The 15,674-nt window shown below is 36.8% G+C and overlaps 2 long non-coding RNA genes and 1 pseudogene across 9 annotated transcripts; 1 reads left to right on the top strand and 2 right to left on the bottom strand.

Annotated features, from left to right (window-relative positions):
- Positions 1-216: 216 nt before the first annotated feature.
- On the bottom strand, positions 217-5,276 carry LOC108890328 (uncharacterized). The gene is made up of 4 exons (XR_001962130.2): positions 5,000-5,276; positions 4,610-4,736; positions 4,255-4,363; positions 217-270 (listed from the first exon to the last, which is right to left on the bottom strand). It is a non-coding gene; the product is annotated as an uncharacterized LOC108890328 (long non-coding RNA).
- LOC127139592 (uncharacterized) lies at positions 1,523-4,041 on the top strand. 8 transcript variants are annotated; one of them, XR_007809836.1, is made up of 4 exons: positions 1,682-1,708; positions 2,466-2,504; positions 2,919-2,994; positions 3,678-4,035. It is a non-coding gene; the product is annotated as an uncharacterized LOC127139592 (long non-coding RNA). The 8 variants fall into 8 exon arrangements; XR_007809837.1 differs by lacking the exon at positions 1,682-1,708 and adding an exon at positions 2,099-2,125; XR_007809835.1 differs by lacking the exon at positions 1,682-1,708 and adding an exon at positions 2,247-2,352.
- A 5,485-nt stretch (positions 5,277-10,761) lies between the features above and the next one.
- LOC108890329 (centriole, cilia and spindle-associated protein-like) lies at positions 10,762-13,926 on the bottom strand (annotated as a pseudogene).
- Positions 13,927-15,674: the final 1,748 nt, after the last annotated feature.

Genomic DNA, 15,674 nt, shown 5'->3' on the forward strand with positions numbered 1-15,674 from the left:
GTAATCCTAACCCTAACCTCTAACTAAAAGCTGTAACCCTAACCTCTGACCAAAAAAATATGTAATCCTCACCTCGAACTTGAAGTGGCCTCTGGCTGAAAATATTCAAATTCATATGATATTAAACAGACCATCAAAACATACAGTTTTCAGAAGTATTTATTTGAGTAAGACAATCCTGTATTACAAAAAATTGTTGCAGGACCTGAAGCTTTGACAGCCTCTGTGACAGACATTCTCTGTCTCTGCAGAAGGAGGAGACCACATCACCTGAAAAGGACAAAAAAAGTGGTTAAATGTCATAATATATGGAAACCTCAAAAAAGGTCATAGTATAGTTAGGCCTGAATAAAAGTATAGTAAGGGGTGAAAAATGGTCAAAATTGGTCATAGTATAGTAAGGTGTCAAAATGGTCAAAAAATGTCATAGTATAGTAATGCGTCAAATTGGTCAAAATTGGTCATAGTATAGTAAGGTGTCAAAAATGGTCAAAATGTCATAGTATACTAAGGTGTCAAAAATGGTCAAAAATGTCATAGTATAGTAAGGTGTCAAAAAACTTCAAAAAATGTCATAGTATAGTAATGCGTCAAAATTGATCAAAAAATGTCATAGTATAGTAAGGTGTCAAAAATGGTCAAAAAATGTCATAGTATAGTAAGGCATGAAAAAACTTCAAAAAATGTCATAATATAGTAATGCGTCAAAATTGGTCAAAAAATGTCATAGTATAGTGTGTCAAAAAACTTCAAAAAATGTCATAGTATAGTAATGCGTCAAAATTGTCAAAAAATGTCATAGTATAGTAAGGGGTCAAAAATGGTCAAAAAATGTCATAGTATAGTAAGGTGTCAAAATGGTCAAAAATGTCATAGTATAGTAAGGGGTCAAAAATGGTCAAAAAATGTCCAAAAATGGTCAAAAAATGTCATAGTATAGTAAGGTGTCAAAAATGGTCAAAAAATGTCATAGTATATGTCAAAAATGTCAAAAATGTCATAGTATAGTAATGTGTCAAAATTGGTCAAAAAATGTCATAGTATAGTAAGTCAAAATTGGTCAAAAATGTCATAGTATAGTAAGGTGTCAAAAATGGTCAAAAAAATATCTTAGTATAGTAATGCGTCAAAATTGGTCAAAAAATGTCATAGTATAGTAACGTCAAAATTGGTCAAAAATGTCATAGTATAGTAAGGGTCAAAAATGGTCAAAAAATGTCAAGTATAGTAAGGTGTCAAAAAATGGTAAAAAATGTCATAGTATAGTAATGCGTCAAAATTGGTCAAAAAATGTCATAGTATAGTAAGGTGTCAAAAATGTCATAGTATAGTAATGTGTCAAAATTGGTCAAAAATAGTATAGTTCAAAAAAATGTCATAGTATAGTAAGGTGTCAAAAATGGTCAAAAAATATCTTAGTATAGTAATGCGTCAAAATTGGTCAAAATGTCATAGTATAGTAAGGTGTCAAAAAAAAAAATGTCATCGTCAAAATCAAAAAATGTCATAGTATAGTAAGGTCAAAATGGTCAAAAAATGTCATAGTATAGTAAGGCATGAAAAAACTTCAAAAAATGTCATAATATAGTAATGCGTCAAAATTGGTCAAAAAATGTCATAGTATAGTAAGGTGTCAAAAAACTTCAAAAAATGTCATAGTATAGTAATGCGTCAAAAAATTGGTCAAAAAATGTCATAGTATAGTAAGGTGTCAAAATTGGTCAAAAAATGTCATAGTATAGTAAGGCATGAAAAAACGTAATGCGTCAAAAATTGGTCAAAAATGTCATAGTATAGTAAGGTGTCAAAAAACTTCAAAAAATGTCATAGTATAGTAAGGTGTCAAAAATGTCAGAATTGGTCATAGTATAGTAATGCGTCAAGTTGGTCAAAAAATGTCACAGTATAGTAAGGTGTCAAAATTGGTCAAAAATGTCATAGTATAGTAAGGTGACAAAAAATTCAAAAAATGTCATAATATAGTAATGCGTCAAAATTGGTCAAAAAATGTCATAATATGGTCAAAAAAAAATGTCATAGTATAGTAAGTGTCAAAAAACTTCAAAAATGTCATAGTATAGTAATGCGTGTCAAAATTGGTCAAAAAATGTCATAGTATAGTAAGGTGTCAAAATTGGTCAAAAAATGTCATAGTATAGTAAGGTGTCAAAAATGGTCAAAAAATGTCATAGTATAGTAAGGTGTCAAAAATGGTCAAAAATGTCATAATATAGTAAGGTGTCAAAATTGGTCAAAAAATGTCATAGTATAGTAAGGTGTCAAAATTGGTCAAAAAATGTCATAGTATAGTAAAGTGTCAAAATTGGTCAAAAAATGTCATAGTATAGTAAGGTGTCAAAATTGGTCAAAAAATGTCATAGTATAGTCAGGTGTCAAAATGGTCAGAATTGGTCATAGTATAGTAATGCGTCACAATTGGTCAAAAAATGTCACAGTATAGTAAGGTGTCAAAATTGGTCAAAAAAATGTCATAGTATAGTAAGGTGTCAAAATTGGTCAAAAAATGTCATAGTATAGTATGGCGTCAAAAATGGTCAAAAAATGTCATAGTATAGTAAGGCATGAAAAAACTTCAAAAAATGTCATAATAATGCGTCAAAATTGGTCAAAAAATGTCATAGTATTAGTAAGGGTGACAAAAATGGTCCAAAAAATGTCATAGTATAGTAAGGTGACAAAAAAGTTCAAAAAATGTCATAATATAGTAATGCGTCAAAATTGGTCAAAAATGTCATAGTATAGTAAGGGGTCAAAATGGTCAAAAAATGTCATAGTATAGTAAGGTGTCAAAATTGGTCAAAAAATGTCATAGTATAATAAGGTGTCAAAAATGGTCAAAAAATGTCATAGTATAGTAAGGCATGAAAAAACTTGAAAAAATGTCATAGTATAGTAAGGTGTCAAAATTGGTCAAAAAATGTCATAGTATAGTAAGGTGTCAAAAATGGTCAAAAAATGTCATAGTATAGTAAGGTGTCAAAAATGGTCAAAAATGTCAATAAATATAGTAAGGTGTCAAAATTGGTCAAAAAATGTCATAGTATAGTAAGGTGTCAAAATTGGTCAAAAATGTCATAGTATAGTAAAGTGTCAAAATTGGTCAAAAAATGTCATAGTATAGTAAGGTGTCAAAATTGGTCAAAAAATGTCATAGTATAATAAGGTGTCAAAAAACTTCAAAAAATGTCATAGTATAGTAAGGCATGAAAAAACTTGAAAAATGTCATATTATAGTAAGGTGTCAAAAAACTTCAAAAAATGTCATAGTATAGTAAGGTGTCAAAATTGGTCAAAAATGTCATAGTATAGTAAGGTGTCAAAAAACTTCAAAAAATGTCATAATATAGTAATGCGTCAAAATTGGTCAAAAAATGTCGTAGTATAGTAAGGTGTCAAAAACTTCAAAAAATGTCATAGTATAGTAATGCGTCAAAATTGGTCAAAAAAATGTCATAGTATAGTAAGGTGTCAAAAATGGTCAAAAAATGTCATAGTATAGTAAGGCATGAAAAAACTTCAAAAAATGTCATAGTATAGTAAGGTGGTCAAAAAACTTCAAAAAATGTCATAGTATAGTAAGGGGTCAAAAACGGTCAAAAAATGTCATAGTATAGTAATGCGTCAAAATTGGTCAAAAAATGTCATAGTATAGTAAGGTGTCAAAATTGGTCAAAAAATGTCATAGTATAGTAAGGTGTCAAAATTGGTCAAAAAATGTCATAGTATAGTAAGGTGTCAAAAAACTTCAAAAAATGTCATAATATAGTAATGCGTCAAAATTGGTCAAAAAATGTCATAGTATAGTAAGGTGTCAAAATTGGTCAAAAAATGTCATAGTATAGTAATGCGTCAAAACTGGTCAAAAAATGTCATAGTATAGTAAGGTGTCAAAATTGGTCAAAAAATGTCATAGTATAGTAAGGTGTCAAAATTGGTCAAAAAATGTCATAGTATAGTAAGGTGTCAAAATTGGTCAAAAAATGTCATAGTATAGTAAGGCATGAAAAAACTTCAAAAAATGTCATAATAATGCATCAAAATTGGTCAAAAATGTCATAGTATAGTAAGGCGTCAAAAATGGTCAAAAAATGTCATAGTATAGTAAGGCGTCAAAATTGGTCAAAAAATGTCATAGTATAGTAAGGCATGAAAAAACTTCAAAAAAATGTCATAGTATAGTAAGGTGTCAAAAATGGTCAAAAAATGTCATAGCCGAATGGTTATGGCGCGTACCACGTGGGTCCTGGTCTGAGCAGGTGGTTCAACTCCCGATCCGTCCGGACCCTTGCTGCATGTCATTCCCCTACTCTCTCCCCGTTTCCTGTCTTTCTCTCACTGTGCCCTAAATAAAAGAAAAAAAAAGTCATAGTATAATAAGGTGTCAAAAATCGCCAAAAAATGTGATATTGTAGAAAGGTGTCAATAAATGTCATGGTATAGTCAATAAATGTCATAGTACAGTATACATCTATACATATACAATATATCCCAGATTATAAAAACACAAAAGGTGACCATAAATAGATGTAGCAGCAGCCACAAGGAGACACAGAATGATCACAACATGCCTAACTGTAACTTTACGTACTAATAGGCCAAAAGATGTCTGTCATGTTGTTGTCCATCCACGTTAGGGACGCACAACTCATGTCAGAGACCACTCTGTCTCAAACAACTTCATACGAAGACTGCAGTGGACGACCAAGGAGTGACACCTGGAAATAAAAGACATATACAAAGGAAAATAATCAATGATCAGGTATATTACTGTGAGCTGCAGAATAATAACAGACACAGACACAAAAGGTGACCATAAATATATGTAAAGCAGTCAGATCGATGCAAACAGACACACACAGATCATAATGACATACTGAACCATAACATAACATGCTAACAGGCTAAGAGATGTCTGTCTGGTTCACGTTAGGGACCCACAACTCATGTCACCGCTAGTTAGCTAGCTCGTTAGCCTTACCTTCCCTCGGTGTGTTCAGCGTCCAAACCTCACTGATGCTTGACAAAAACAGCTCCAACGCTTGTTGTAGCTTCCAGACTTCTTCAGCAAAGACGTCTCTCACGGTGTAAAAAAACCGTCGGTTACTTTACTCCGTATTTTCAGTCGGTTTCCGTGTTTGTTTCTCCACCGCTCTGCTCTCCTCCTTCCTGTCACGGGGTCAGGACCAATGACGACACACGCCAGCCAACGTCGACGGTCAAAACGCTGATTGGTCAGCTGACCCTGCTCCACCCAGCAACCTCTTCTGATTGGTCGGGAAAAAAAAGTTAAATGTCCTTTACTAAACTTTATTTAAATTGTCTGTCGCGACATTTTTATAGGTCAATGTAAACACAGGATGCTATTTATTAAATGTGTACCAATTTAACCAATTTAATTTCACTGGGAGGAGGAAGGTGGACACTTTTCACACAGTTGTAACTAATAAAAATTGTATTGCCATGGGTATGCTGCTGTGAATATTGTATATATTACTCAGTAACTTCTTTTTATATATTCATTTCTATTTAATATATTCATGATAAAAATTCCCCAAACTGAGAACATTACAGTTCTGTGTTCGTGTATCTAAAACCACTCAGACACAGAGCTCAGATATATCATCTCTAAGGATCAGCAGGTCTGTGGGTTGACACTATCCACCTTCACAGCCTCTCTGATTGGATTAAAGGGTTAACAGCCTCACTGCAGACCGGACAAGAGTGTAAAGCACACACAGCACACACAACTGAACTCCAGTATTTTTGAACCTGGCCGTTATTTTCCCATAATTGACTGATCACCAGAAACATTGCTATGTATCACCACCAGACTCCACTGACAAAAACTGCTTGGTAAAATTCCTGTTTTTGTCAATGGAGTCTGGTATGGGATGTGAGGGAAACATTATTTATCTGACATATTTCTCTGCAGGCCCTCTTCTGCTTGGTGAAATTGTGATTTTAATTCCACATTCCTACACAACCAAACCAGGACAACACAAATATAAACTATTCAAATATGATTTATTCACAGCAACGCTTTAAAGTGGATGAAAATATATATATATCATTGTGCATGTTTTCAAATACAAATACAGTGACCAAAAATGTAAACATCATTGGATGTAAAATATGATTAAATATTCAGACAATTGATACATTTTCCACTGAATCATCTGCAGAGAAACTACACCAGGAGATAATTCAGAGCTTTAGTGGAGACAGAGATACAGTCAGCAAACACTGTCTCCTTTGTACGCGATTTTCAACAATTTCACCGTCAAATGAACTCATTAGTAACAGTTCAGATACTTTACTGTGATTGTCTGATCGTTCTGACTCAAAAATCAACTCATCAGGAACCAAAATGAAGAAAAACACAACACAGAATATGAATAAATATCTGCAAATCAAGACTTTGTGATGTGGTGCAGCAATTTTCCTTTGATAAACTAATCAAAATGAAGCCTGTAGTCATTTAACATGCAAGTAGATCATCTGTCTGAACATTTAGAAACCAAACGTCATTTTCTGAAGTTTGTCTTTCACCTTATTCCAAACTATAAATTATTAATTTATCTTGTTTTGTACCTACTGTTCAGAAACATTTGAACTTCTTTATTTTGTGTGTTTCTTTGGAAACAGGAAGTCTCCAAGAGCTGCTCCTAAAAACCTGATATTGCTACTGTAAAAGCAGAAGTTTCTAAAGGTTCTGTAAACTGTCAGAGAGTGGATAAGGTGATTAACAACCTTAAAGCTGCATCAACAGGAACATAAGGTGAGATGAAATAACAGCCTGACATTCTCTTTTAAATAATCTTCACCTGTCGACAATCGATTCTGTTTCTACTAAATGTTCAACAAACCAAATCAACGCATAAAGAAAAAAACATGCTCACAAACATTTTTAAAAAGTAGTGTGATAAGAGAAACATCCAGACGTCCAGTGTGAGACAACACTTGCCTGAATGATCAGATGGAATGATCTTTTGGTCCATTTTAGAAAAAAAAAATTGTGTAATTTGTCAAAAACAAACAACAGATGTGAACTGGACTTTCAGAACAATTAAACAGAAAGTAGGGTTTAAACAAGAGGTTTTTTTTTGAAGGTTTGAGTTGATATATTTATACCTGAAGCTTCATTATGTTGATATTTATACATTTACTTTGATTATTTTGACCATTTTGAGGCAAAAGCCTCCTTTTTGTTTCCCTGTAAATATTCAACTGCCATTTTTTTTCTTGTCAAGGTGGAAAAAACCAGCTGCACTTTACTTTAAATCTGCCTATTTAACATCTTTAAGAATACAAACATTTCAAATATGGTTTAAAACACACTATACTGTGGCTGTATCTCTTCAGACAATCAGGTTTAACTTTCACATATTTTAAAAGAGGCTAAATAAATAAACAATTCCCCAAAAATGGCAAATTTCCTGCATCAAATAAGATTTCTGTCCTTTTAATGTGAAAGAAAGTGATTAAAATTATAATAAGGAGTTGTATTTTTTTTTCATAAACATTAAAAGAAACACAAATTGTGTTGTTTCAGACTGGACCTGGTGTCAGGAACTAACCTGTGAGTGTGAATCTTGAAAATAAAACGCACATAAAAGTCGTAAACGAACGTAAATAAATAGCTTTGCACATTCAGCGTGAGGAGGTTGAGCCGGTGTGAGAATCAAAAAAACATTCTCAGTGAATTAATCTGCATTCAGTTTGTAGAGTAAACTCCCAACACATGTACATGTTAAATACAGTAAATGATGATCGTTAGCCCTCGGTTTAGGTTGACATCACCATGTATTTACAATCTTTAGTTACATCAACAAACAATCAAATGAACTCAAAACTCTGTGACTTTATCGTTTCCTCACTACGACACTCGACACCTGAAGGTTTTCTTTTTCTTTTTTACTTTTCTTCACTGTCACAGTTTGAGACGACGTCCACCATCGACACACAGAGCTGCTGCAAATACAAGGAGGTGATAACGGCGCTAAAATCTATTTAAATTTATACTTTTCCCTTTTTCCTATTTAGTTCTGAAATGTAAAGAGGAAACTGAGCTCAGGGTTTCTTGGCAGGTGTAGGTGATCACACTTTATTTTAGGGTCTGTAATTCCCCAATAATTCACAATTATTCAACAAGTAATTAACATTAAGTTATTATTTCAGCCATTTTGTAAGCTAACTTGTGTAATATTAGTTGTTTCTAGCTTCTAGAATACAAGGATTTTAGATTATTTGACAAAACAAGACATTTGAAACAGACTTTTCACTATTTTCTGTCATTTTGTTCTCACAGCAATCGATTATTGAAAAAATATATATATCGGCAGCTTAAAAGGTTTAATATCTAACATTTCAGCATTAAAGTGTAACCAGATGAAGGATTTTAGTCGTCAGACGTCTGGATCTGAAGTTATCAGAGGAACAAGCTGAGCTAACGTTAGCAGCAGCTCAGCTCTGCCAAACTACATCAGAGAAACACTGATTTTAACACGAACCTGCTTCATTCAGAGTTTTACTGGATTTAATCAGCTGCTCTGCTTGTTTTGAAGAGGAGGAGACGTCTGAGGAGGATTCTGCTCCTGGTAAAAACCTCCTGAACCACTGACACTGAAGGAAACCGGGCGATGAAAACAACAACTCCCATGATCCCACTCTACTTCGACATCATTCATTGGACATTGAAATTACACAGCTCCTTCTAGAGAGTTAGTGGGAAATTACAGACCCCAATGTTCAAGCGCATTGATTTCTATACAAATATTATACTTTTTGTTTATCAGATAAAATGAATCCTGACAAATCTCATTCTGTAAAGACTTTAGTCAGAAGATGTCAAGCTAAAAAAACGACCTCACTCATGAAAATACATGGAATTTATGAACTTCTTCTCTTGTTTTTGTCCTTAAATGTTTTTTTTTATGATGTTGGTGGTTTTTATTTCAGCCATCTGAAATAAAACCATCTGAATTATAGCTGAATCACCTCAGCTATAAAACAGAAAACCCTGGATTTAGAAGCTGGATTTCTGATAAAGCAAATAAGTTTTATCTTATTCGACGCTTATTTCTGTTGCATTTTATAAATATCACACACTCGTTATTTAAAACTAAAAGTCTCAGAAACTTTATTTTTTAAATGTTTACTTTAGCATTAATAACCTTCAAAAAGCTGAATTAAGAGAAGTAAGTTCAGAGTGTTTAGCACTGCAGTTAACAGAAAAGCACCATGTTCGCATTTCAGGTTATTTTACATTAACATTATTATAAACGAGAAGCTGCAGGCTGCTGCTTTACAGCCACAAAACCTGAATTAAAGCCAAATAAACTCTCAGATATCAACGTTTAACAGTCCAGTGATTTAAATTAAGTGCATTTAATTTACTAAAACTGAGATGATTCTAAAGTTAGCACATCTTAAATATAGTTTTTACTCTGAAAATACCTTAAATTCTAATTTTTAGATAAATCTTGTGTTTGTACTGTATATTTCTGATAAACCATCCAGCAGTAGTTTTAGTCCTTTAAACTCCAAAATACTCAAATATCAAAAATATTCCAGTTTGGTCCTTTCTGCTGCCTCTGATTCAAACACAGCTGCCGTTTGTGAGAGAGAAATGAAAAACACCACGTGTGTCTGAGAGGAGATTAAACAGCTAAAATAAAGCAGAGTGTTTGGAGACTTTCATGCTCAGGAATTAAATACATTCAAATAGTGATCTGGGTGTTGATGTTTCTTCTTTTATATAAAAAGCTTATAAAGGAGTTAATTCTCTGATGTTTGCTCATCGTCAAACTGAAAACAACAAACAAAAACCATCATTTCAGTCCATCACATCTGATCTCGACTGAAAGTCGCTGCTGTCGAGTTAAGAAACACACGTCTGAATAAATAACTTACTTTTTAAATATTTACAGTCCTGTATTTGCAGGTTTCAAGGATTTTTGTTCAACACAGAACAAACCGTTTTATAAGCTGACATTTATTGACCTCCTCTACAAACTTTAAATTCAACAAAGATAAAACAAAAAGTTGATGCTGCTCCTGTCGCCTCGTTCCTTCATCGTAAAAATGTGTGTGTTGTGTTATAAAGTGAAGAGGTCACAGTTCAAAAAGTAAAAATTATGTTAATTTTTTTGCATAAATGATGTTAGTTAAAGGGCTCAAGAGGAGACATGACACTCAAAACTACTAGACACAAAAGTGATTCAATAAACTACAAGTTGACTACAAATCCCAGGGAGCACTGAGGTAAGAAACAGCCAATCATACTCTCAGAATAGCCTTTATTTTACTCATGATGGGTTGAAGTTAGATGTTGAGCTTTGCAGGATAATTTCAGGGAATAAATGTAAAACATTTCAAGTACTTTTTGGACCAATATACAGATATGAACAGCTGCTGAGGCTTCTGGGAACTGTAGTATTTAGAGCCAGAATGTGTGGATCTCTTGGCCTAACGTGACATGTTTAAGTGTTGAGAACATTGTGGTTAAACTGAAATTATCTTAAAGGCTTTATCGACTTCTTCACTTTATTTTTCTCTGTTCTCTCTTCGTCTAAAAAGGAGGCAGGGCAGCGAGCAGCGTTTCAGTGTGGTGGACTGAAATGAGAGTTAAAGTTAAAACCTGGTTCTTATTTCAACTGAAGGAACAAACGCCGTCTGATACTCGCTCTCTTGGGTGTGTTTTTTTTTTTTCAGGGGGTCGTGGGGGTGGGATCCTCGTCTCTACCTCAGCCGGGCGGAGAAGCAGCGCATGTACTCGGTGATCCAGCGGTCGTCCGCCACCGTCAGCTGCGACCGCCTCATCTTCTCCAAGTCGGCCGACCGAGCCCGCCGCCGGTCCAGGTTGGTGCTCCGTTTGTCGGACTCCCGCCGGGTCTGGACGCAGGCGTCGGACGTGTGGCTCTGAGAGGAGAAACCAGAGAGAGAGAGAGAGAGAGAGGGGGGAGATGGGGGGGAGTCGTTTCCGAAAAAGCACACCGGTGTTTTATTATTAATGTCTGCAGAGGGTTCGGTGACACGGCTTCACTTCTCTGGTGTCCTGTGGACGAGGCCGAGCCGCTCTGAAGGATTCACACTGCTCTGACTTTTAAAGTCCTGGAGCTGTAGCTGGTCCTGTTTTTAAAATACTCTTTAAATCATATATGCAGGAAAAAACACAAAGACAGGAGTGACAGAGCAGTAATAATAAAGAAGAAGGCTGAAGTAAAGCCTCAGAAATATCTAGTTTCCTCTTTAAAAAGGTGGAATAAAATATAACAGGCTTTAAATACACAGATGATACTTGTTTAGTAGGATTAATAAAACAGAAGAGAAAGTGCAGTAGAAATGAGCCTAAAACCAGGAAGTCAGTTAGCATGTTAGCATGTTAGCTCTTCCTGTTGTCAGTGTGTTTCTGGTTAAATGTCTGAAATAAGGTCTGTGGTTTTAACACAAGCTCCAGACATTTTCAGGTTTGATTCTCCGACATAAAATGGGTCAGTAAATCCCCCACTCCTGATGTTTGAAGCTTTTACGTGTCTTAAAAAAGGCGGTTGCTAACGAGTGTCTAAATGAGACTACAGAGGTTGTCGGGGACGTTAACATGAAAACCCATCTACTCACCAGTCCACCTTTACAGCCTGGTTGTGTTTCTACTCACGCTCTTTCAAACTCTCACTAACTTTCTAAGAACAAAGGCTTTTGGAGAAGAGCTCAGGATGAGGTTCTGTTAAAAGCTTGTAGAGATACAGAGTCTTTAACACTCACGTCACTGGGCATCCTCCTGACCTCCGTCTGTCTCTCGGTCCAGTCCAGTCGGCTCGACGGTCTCCGGTTCTCCTTCTCCTTGGTGCTGATCGGCGGCTGGCTCTTCGCCCTCGGCGGTTTGCGGACGACGGTGGGTTTGTCGTCGTGGGAGCTGTCCCGTTGCCCCGGCTCAGAGCGAGGGGTGCGGCGGCGGTGACGCCGTCTTTGCGCTGGGTTCACCGGCTCCCCGTCAGAAGACGCCGTGTCCGCCGGCCCGTTGTCCGTCGCCGTGTCGTCTGAAGGTCCGCTGGTGTTTGGAGCTGCTGTCATCGAACCTCCGCTGGCTTCGTTCACACCGTTTTCTACAACTGCTGCTTTAGTAGAGACAAAACAAACAACGGTTCACGTCAAAGTCCGTCCAATAAAGTTCTTGTTTGCACCACTGACAGACTCAGATTGTTCTTCTAATCAACCATAACTCCCAAAACCAAACATGTTTATTTACACAGCGTGTTTTTGTCCAAAAACTCAAAGATGTTCAATTAACTATCATTTATGAGAAAGAAAAGCACCAACTCATCATAGAACAGAGAACGTTTGAGCTAAATGATCAAATATTTACAGCTTTAGATTTTTTTATTAGTTAATCAGTGAACTAACTGCTTCAGCTCTAGTTTAAACCAGTCTGTAAGTGTTTGTATATGAACATGGCAGTTTATTTATTGTAATTTGTGCTGGTGACATTCAGAGCTGAGCCGATCCGGTGTCCTGACGCTCTCCCGTCTGAAACACAGCCATGGAAATGTTACACAATAGGTCCTTTTATACCCGAGCTCGGTGTGTGAACAGGAGGAGACGGTCCCATCTGATTGCCGAACCCTCAGTCCAAATATTTTTAGCATCAGTGTCTCCTGAGGTAAACCAGCCTCTGGCCCTCATACTGTCAGAGTGATGCTCAGACAAAAGCACAAACAAACTCCTCCAGAGGGTCTGTTTGGATTATTCCAAAATTCTCCTGGAAGCTCGACAGAAAACAGACGAAATACAGGAACAGGAGGATTTGAAAACTCTCTTTAACTGCAGTATATTCAGCTGGATAAAAGTCTGTTCTCTCAGATCAAACTGAAAGACAAAGAGCCTCATCACAGAAACTCCCTGAGCCTGTTCTTATCTCAGTTTAGGAGACATTTATTTACAGAAACATTCGTCCTAACTGCATTTAGGAAAAGGAATTCAGCTAATACAGAGCATCCTGAGTTAGGACGACATATACTCTGTCCTAAATTCAAAATACCTGCAAAGTAACTGCTAAAATGGCAGCAAGAACACAGAGTATAGTGACTGAGAGGCTACACAAACCATATGATGGTTTACATTGTTTAAATGGGAATATTTCGACAATAACTGAGAAGAAAACTTCCTGAAAAGGTGGCTTAACACACCCATCTTTTAAATCCATAATAACAGTGAGAGCTGCTGATATTATGTTTGTTAATTACTTTTCTAACCAACTGTTTAGTCTGTGAATTGGCAGAATAATAAACAAAGAGTTTACAGTTCTGAGGCCCAATGCTAGCATGCTATGTTTGCTAATTAGCACCAAACAGGAAGTACAGCTAAGACCTGATGATGCAGCTGCAGATTAATCTCTTAATTCAACATGAAGTGAACTAGAAATCTGAATATTTCTTTGTTTCTTCAGTGTGATTATGACTGTAAAATGAAAAAAACTAATAATGAACATCATAAACAGCTGCAGCCTTTATTAAAAGTCCTCACCTGTGGTCGGTGCAGCGTCCACGACCTCTCCCGCTCCCTCCTCCGTCTCCCTCAGATGCCGGCTTCGCTCCAGGGCTGCTCTTGAGCTCCAACAACCTCTGCTTCACCTCTGAGGACGGCGGCGGCGGCGGGAGGGACAGAGGGACGACTTTGTTCCTGGTCAGCCTGGGCGTGGACCAGCCGCTGGAGTCGAGCCGCTGTCCCAGCCCTCCCAGAACCAGGGCTTGTGGGAATGCTCCATCACCCGCCGGGTCAGGCGGTACTTCAGAGAGTCCTCGTAGCATTTGGAAAACGTCTCCCACTTGGGATCTTTAAACTTCTTCATGTACTCTGTCCGGATTTTCTTGGTCACCATGGTTCTCGTTGTTGCTCGTGTCTGGTTCTAATCACTGAAACAAAACAACAACGTTCATTTAACAAAATAAAATAAGAATACAGCACCACAAAATCAGTTTTTTTCATGTTGTGTCAATCAAGCAAACATCTCCAAAAAAGGCTTCATATCCACTAATGGAACAATAATTCTCCAAATCCCTAATTCCCTGAGAGTCAGGACACAGACGAGCCTCCTCTCTGCAGAGCGACTGTAAACAGTCTCCAACGCTGTCGAATGAGACGTCTGATCCATGTTAACACACTGAAAAACTTTGCACCTATGTTTCCTGATTCTTCTGCTCTAACACAAACAAACAGGACAAACTAGCAGCTGTATGAGCTTAAAGACAAAGTCTGACAAACCCTTTGTGTATTTAAGATTTCCCTTTGTTACATCTGGAGCTCGACCTTTTGGGATCATCCTCTCAAAGACAAGATACTTTGATGCACAAAGTTACCAATATGATTAAATATCTGTCTGGAAAACTGATAATAATTAATGCTAATGCAGGATGACTGACCCTCGGTGCACCCCGTCGTTTGAGAAACAGGAAACAAACCTCCTCAAGCAGAAAATGGATTTTAAGAGTCTTTTTGAACGGCAAGTGCAGCTACAAAACTCTGCCAGGTGGTTCTCTCAGTTCTCTCTCACAGGAAAAAGCTTGTTGTATTTACTCTTGATATGAACCAGAGCATGTTGAGCCTTAGTGGAGAATATTCAGGACAGTATTTGTATTGTTTTGGATTGTTGCAATAATAATAAACATACATTTCCATAAACACTTCATCCACATCTCAGGATCGACTCTGGTTCAACAACATCTGTCTCCAAAGAAGAAAGACTCACAACAGGTGGCGTACAACATGTACCTCTACTGTTTCTGAAGTATCTTTTATTATTTACCTGCAGTATTCAGCCTGAACCAAGACTCCACTACAACAAAAAGGTGTTTTTACTGCATTAATTGTCCTGCTTTATAATAAACATCACAGAAATAAATCAGTGTGTAGTGTCAGAGTGGATCTACCTGCAGCACCTGGTGACGTGCCTCTGCCAGGTGTGGTCTACCTGTACGCCCCGCCCACCTCCCCTCCACAGCAGATTACACTGAGAGTAGAGGATTGAGGCTTATTATAGTCTTACTACCGACTGCGCTACTACAACTCTTACTCACTCTGCACGGCCAATAACACGGGATCTATTTCAGTCAGGCGTCCACCCGCCCACACACACTTATTTTTATTTATTTTACATCCAAATACCTGTTATCTTCAGTGAAAATGAACTGTGTTAATTATTCATTTGTGTGAGCTGGCCTACATCTGATCTGAGAGGAACCCGGGACAATATTTATCATCATTTACTGTCACACAGCGAACTAATTATGGATAATTTATCGATTCTGTGACTGAAATGCAGATATGTGCCTCTCTTCATTTTTTGAGGGCTCTATTTCTCTCAGTCACACCCCGAAAAACACCGTTTTTCTGGGTTTTAGCCTCTAAACAAACCCGGGATGAACACATTAAAGGCTGTTTGTATCTGCTGAACGTTAAAAAACGCTGTAAAGTGTAAATTAAAGGTTTAAAAACGACATTAACCGTGTGAAAACAGACTCCATGTTCACAGTCGTTACCCGCCTCACCTGCCTGCTCCGTTAAACCCCGTTTGTAAACACGGTTTGGTTTAAACCCTGAGCAGGGAAACGGTTCCGGACCGGTTCGGTTTTAAAGTCAGACATGTTTGTTTTTTCTCT

The sequence above is a fragment of the Lates calcarifer genome, unplaced genomic scaffold (genome assembly GCF_001640805.2).
Source record: "Lates calcarifer isolate ASB-BC8 unplaced genomic scaffold, TLL_Latcal_v3 _unitig_1731_quiver_3064, whole genome shotgun sequence".
NCBI classification, from domain to species: Eukaryota; Metazoa; Chordata; class Actinopteri; family Centropomidae; genus Lates; species Lates calcarifer.